The sequence below is a fragment of the Camelus bactrianus genome, chromosome X (assembly GCF_048773025.1).
Source record: "Camelus bactrianus isolate YW-2024 breed Bactrian camel chromosome X, ASM4877302v1, whole genome shotgun sequence".
NCBI classification, from domain to species: domain Eukaryota; kingdom Metazoa; phylum Chordata; class Mammalia; order Artiodactyla; family Camelidae; genus Camelus; species Camelus bactrianus.
This window is the reverse complement of record NC_133575.1, coordinates 41,681,587-41,687,596: the sequence shown is the minus strand read 5'-3', so window position 1 is coordinate 41,687,596 and position 6,010 is coordinate 41,681,587.

The window sequence follows — 6,010 nt, the reverse complement described above, 5'->3', positions numbered from 1 at the left end:
TGGGACTACCCCAAAAGGTAGGCAGCTCGCCATCCCCAGAGATATTCAAGCCGTGACTGGACAACCGCTCAACGTGGGTGATTCAAAGCATCTGATAAAGGACTGAGCCAGATGACCTCTAGCATTTCTGGGATTTGATGATACGTGAGCTGGAAAGTCTCATGATAAAGTATTCAGAAAAATATTTCTGGAGCCTATGGGCACGGTAGGCTGGAAACAAAGATAATTACTAGCCAAGAGGTACCTACTCTGAGGGCCTCAACTATTTTCACCTCTAGCCCCCACCCCTACCCTTGACTTGAATCCCCAAATTACAGTGTCAGAAGCCGACTTAATGGTTGCCTAATTCCTCACCCTTATGATCTGATGCTTGATTCCCTCTGCAACCTCCTTGCCAAATAGTTATCTTGTCTCTGTTTAAATACCTCTAGTGATGGGAATATCTTGTCCTTTCAAAGCAGACCGTTGCATAATATTTGGTCATCTTAAACTATCATAAAGTTCTTTTTCAGGTTGAGTCAAAATATGTTTTCCCAGAGCACATGCCCTTTGCCCATCTTCTAGAGCAAAACAAGATGACTCCTTCTTCGTATGATGAACCTTCCAGTATTTGAAAACTTGAGCCCAAACCACCACCATCCCCCTTATTGATCCCTTCTCCAGGTTAAACAGTTCCAGTGGTTCCTATACGATGACTCTGATGTCCTCTCACACTCCCGGCCCCTCTCTGTTGTGCATGCTCCAGGTTGCTAACGTCCCTGTTCCTGTGTGGTGTCCAAGGCTCAAGACAGTCCTCCACTGTGGTCTAATGAGCAGAGAAGAAAGCACAACTGTAATCTCCCGCATCCTAGACCCGAATTCATTAGCATTTCGGGCAGTTAGTGTCAAAAATAATGAGCTTACAAGCACCACAGACACCTGAAACCTTTTCACACAGAGTCATGTCTCTCCTACCTTGCACTTAAGCATTTGTTTTTGACAGATTTGATGATGAAACTTAACATTTCATTTTCCTGGTTCATTATGGCCTCTTGGGATCTTCCTGAAACCAGCATCATGTCATTTACAAATTTGATCAGCATGCCATTAGTGTCCTGATCCAAGACGTTAATTAAATTAGTGGACAGGCCAGGGGCCTCTGAAGAGCCATTAATCACCGGCTGTGAATATACCTTACCGTCCTATCTTCACCCCACATTTTTTCTTCTTATCCACAAGGACATCTCACACCAGGACATTCTTAAACAAAGTGAGATTGCCTTCTGAAATCCTCTTTGGAAACAAGGGAGAGGGGAGTAAAGAGAGCCGAGATGAAAGGAGTTTGACCTTTAGATCTTCCCCCTCCCTTTTCCCCAGTCCCATGATGAGTTCCATGACCTCAGTCTCCATGAAGGAATTTCTAGCCAACAGCGCAGGTAGAGAAGGTTGAAAGAACTGAATTTAGGGTCAGAAAACCTGCCTGCAGACCCATCTCTGCCTCTTCCCAGCTGTATGACCTTGGGCCAGTTCTTTAACTTCTTGGGGCCTCTTTGCTCATCTGTTAAATAGGGATGCTAACACCTACCTCACAGGGTTGTTGTGAAGATTCAATGGGAAAATGGATGTGAATGTGCTTCGTAAACTGTAAGAACCATGTAAATGTAAGATATGACTATCACTATTATCTATTGAGGGTTGACTATGCATCAATAGAAGGTATAAAAAGATAAGTAGGCTATGATCCTTCCCCTTGGGGAGCTCACAGTTCTGTAGCGGAGATATGTTCACAAACAACTGTAACGTGAAGTAGAAGAAGAGGGCAAGTGGCACAAAGTGTCATGGGAATTTAGAAAAGCGGAGGTCCCTTTGGACTGGGGGACATCAAAGAAGGCCTCATGGAGTTCTTCTATCTGCGCCTCAACAAGTTGGTTGGAGCTGACAGACAGAAATGGCTGAGAGAGGACCGCATTCCAGGTGGAGCCTGGAATGGGAATTTATGGAGCATGTTTGAGGGGCTGGAAGCAGCCCTGTCTGATAGTAAGAGGCGATGAGGGTGGTTGGCCACGGCACAGCTTTAGACCTGGTCATTGCTGACATGCCGATGATGGAGCGCTCAGCCCTCCAGAAGGAGGACCAGCATTTGAGCAGAACCCCCTAGGTCTCATGTCTGCCACTCTTCAGCTGACCTCCTTGAAGGAAAACAACTCTTCTGGAGGGTGGAGGCATCTGAAATGATTCCAGGAAAGTCACCATTTTCCTTATCTGCAGCTGAGAACTAGGTCTCCAGGAAGGGTGGGGACTAAGATGGTGTTTAAATCCTAGGAATCTTCAGCTGGAAGTGGCTCTAGCTTAAGGATTTAAGTGTTTTCACTGAATGAGAGTCATCCACCATATCTGAAAGGCTTCTTATTTTTCAATTCCATGTGGGGAGCGGGGAGGGAGAGGAAAATAGTTCAAGGGCTCTCAAGGTCCATTTCCTTCCAGGTTCTTAGGAGTTATGGTTATAATTTGGTGCCACCTGGTGTCAGAGACGGACTATAACAGCCACCTTCCCGCCTTCCCAAAGTTAGAGCGCGGTACTGGCACCCATCATCTAGGATGGGGCTAGCTTCCTTCCAGTTGGGTAGAGCTAGCCATTCGGAGGCACTCCGGGGTCTGGGTAACAAGAAAGAAGAGGGAGAAAGGGAAAGTGCTGTTCTAGGTCTCATGGCCGTCCTTTCCTCTGTCGCTAAAATTTCTATTCTCCCCAGATTATCCCTGGAGATGTGTATTTTCCCAAATACTACAGGATTGTGTTTGCCATGTCCCCCTCTTCCCACCCACGCCATTCACACATTTTTAAAGATGGCTTGAATACCTATAACAGATACTAATGCTACAAGATCTTTTTCAGACTTGACCAAGAGACACTGTTGTGAGCTTCTAGGGTGGCCAAGGGAGTAACAGTAAAAGGGCCTGGTTCCCCCTACAAGCTCAGGTTTAAGTGTCTCCTTCTGAGTGAGCAGCTATACTGTTCTAGAACAACTAGGCCCAAACTCTTTCATAAGAAATCTGTTCCCAGGGGGCTGGAGGGTGGGTATAGTGCATGCTTAATATCCCTCAGGTCCTGGGTTCAATCCTCTGTGCCTCTATTTTTAAAAAAAACTGTTCCCTACACTTCTAAAAGACTAGGTGAGAGAGAATGGGGGGCCTCAGAGAACAGAACAGGTGGTGGCCCCTTTTTCCTTCAAACCCCATTCCTGAACAGAGTCAAAGTGATCAGTAGGGGGAGGGAGAGTGTAGCTCAGTGGTAGAGCACATGCTTAACATGCCTGAGGTCAATCCCTAATACCTCCCTTAAATAAATAATTTTAAAAACCCAAAGTGATCATTAAAACTAAAAACCGGATTGGTCTGATGAGGTCTCAAAATAGAGTAATAGTAGAGGGTAGATTGAAGCCAGCGCTAAGTAAAGACAAGACTGGGCTAGCGAAAAGGTGCATCTTCTGGCACTGCCTCCATCCTAAGGTACCCTGGAAATCTGCTTTTCTGTTGTGCCCCATCTTCTTAGGCACAGCTCTGCAGGCTCTTCTGAGTGCCTGGGCCAGCTCTCAGTTTGGAGTATGGATCGTGGAAGCATGAAAATGGCTGAAGTGCAAAAAGAAGGAATCGGTAAGATTAGAACGCTTCAATTCTCCGATCCCAACTTTTGTAAGTCCCAGCTCTTCCCTGGTCCCTACAATACAGGGAGGCAGGAGTGAAGGCCCCCTAACTGGACTGGCCAAAAATTTAGCAAATCTCTTTTTATCCCGTAGTTTAGCTACAACAGGGTTGCCTTTTTTTTTTTTTTTTTTTAAGTAATATTTGCTATGAAACTAACAGATAAGAACAGGAACAAAAGAACACACAAACAAATGGGTTTATGGGTTAACTAACATTTCTTACCCTATCCTAGATCAGCTAAAGTCTAACTGTAGGTGAACTTATCTGGTGCATTATACAGGACACCCAACCAAGTCCTTTTGTGTCAGGGCAACCTTGCAAAACAGGTGAGAGGTCAGAGGTGAGACCAAGCTGCTTAGACTTCAGCCTGACATAGATCTGATGAGCCTGGCGGTCCCCGGCAGAATCGGCGTCCCACCGTTGCCTTCTTTCCTGGCCCCGGGCTGCCTTCTGGTTCTGCAGTCACCCTGGCCCCTGGGCTCCCCGACCCTTTCCTGCTCCGTGAGAGAGAAGAGACTCAGTGAAACTCCACTCGTTCACATATTGTTCTGATGTTTCTTAGGACATATGTTTTGGCAAATAGAAGTGTGCTTGTGAGCCTCATCGGAAAAAAATTTGGATTCGAGATTGCTTCTGAAAACCTGCTTCCTTTCGTGGCCGTTCCTATTATTCTCACTGGTGTCCCGTTTAGTCCCCTAAAGTGGCCATGTGACCTTGATGGCAAACGCCATCTTTCTAAGAAGCCTGCGTGTGCTGCATCAGACTCCTCTGACGGCTGCTCGCGGCTCGGTCTTTTCCGATTTCAAAGCCTTAAGGCCGCCCACCGAGACCCTTTTTCCGGTCTGAGAGGCCTGGGAGGCTCTCAGGTCATTTGTGGAGGAGACGTGATTGACACGGCCTGTGTCTAATGAATGCTCTTCTCCTTCCCAGCTCAGATTACAAGTTCCGCTCTCCTTCCCAGCTCCTTTTTGATGACTCACCTCTCAAACTCCTCGCGTTCTCTCCTTCCTTATATTCGCCCCACCCGTCCTTTCTCTCTTGGCTCCTCGTTGTCCCCCACCTTTAAGGGAATGGTTCTTGTGAATCCTCTCTGGTGTAGTTTTTACTTTAAACATATAGAAGCAAAAAACATAATTTCCGCGCAGAAAAGTGAATGTTCATTTCCTTATAAGGAGCTTAACCCGTGACTGTTCGGTGAGGTTTCCCTTTCTCATGATGGGGATGGCTTCTGCCTCTGTTTCCAGTTCCACTCCAAACCCCAGGCAGCTCTGAGTTCCTAGCAAAGGTCAAGCAGCCCCGTTCTAACTGCTGGTGTCGCTGAGGGAGGAGTCCGAGGAGGCAACGACCAGGGTTGGAAGTTTTCAAACACTTCCTTGGGTCTCTGGGGCATCTGCATCAGGTACATATGACAGCTTTCCTGGGGACTGCAGCCCTAAAGGGGAAATAGACCTTGAGTCGTGGAGAGCGAAGTGGGGGGTGGGCAAGTAGGGGGCTGAGACAACTTAGAAGTTGTCCTGGACCCAGTCTATTTAAAGAGGTGAATGAATGGACTTTCACCTGGGCAAGGGTCCTCACAGCATGCTTTCCTGGACAGGCCAGTGAAGCCAGTAGGAAGTTGGCAAGGAACGGCCTAAGTTTGTCCCCCTTGGGTGCTTGTGGGCTCAGTTGCTCTTTAGTGCTCACACATTCATCACCCCTTCTCTGCTGTGTATTATGCCACAGCTAAAGTCTGTGACTGAGAGCTTCAGTTCACCTAGGTTTAACACTGCCTGTATAGGGCTTTGGGCATAGTTGGAGTCTGAGCATCATACCAAAGGCTAGAGACTCAGGGACAACCCAGTCTGCAGACTGCGCTCAGACCCAGGCATCTATTCGGAGGGGATTTATACGCCTGGGTATTGTGTCTCTGGGAAAAGAGAGGAGTTTGTCGCTTGGGGGAAAGAAGGTGCTGAGAAATAGGTAGGCACCTTCCTTTTCTATTCCCTTCTCCGCCGGCCCGCTGCTCTCCCTTTGGAGGCCCCTGGGCTAAGTCCCGTCCGCAGCTCAATTGCATTGTCCAGGCTTGCCCCTCGGCCTCTGAGAGGAATGTAGCCAATGAACAAGAAAGAGGCGGCATGCTTTCTGCCCCTGCTGGGGTGAAAAGTAAGTGGAGACACAAATCTTATCCCCTCCCCAGCTTCTGCTCCCACCTCCTCTCCTTCATCTTCATCACAAGACAGTTAGGAAGCATTTCTCTGCCCAAGGCTCTGTCCTCATTAGTTTACACCCAGTCTTAGCCCTGACAATCAGAGGCAACAAGGGCTGAGTGACACTGACAATGCAGAAAAGC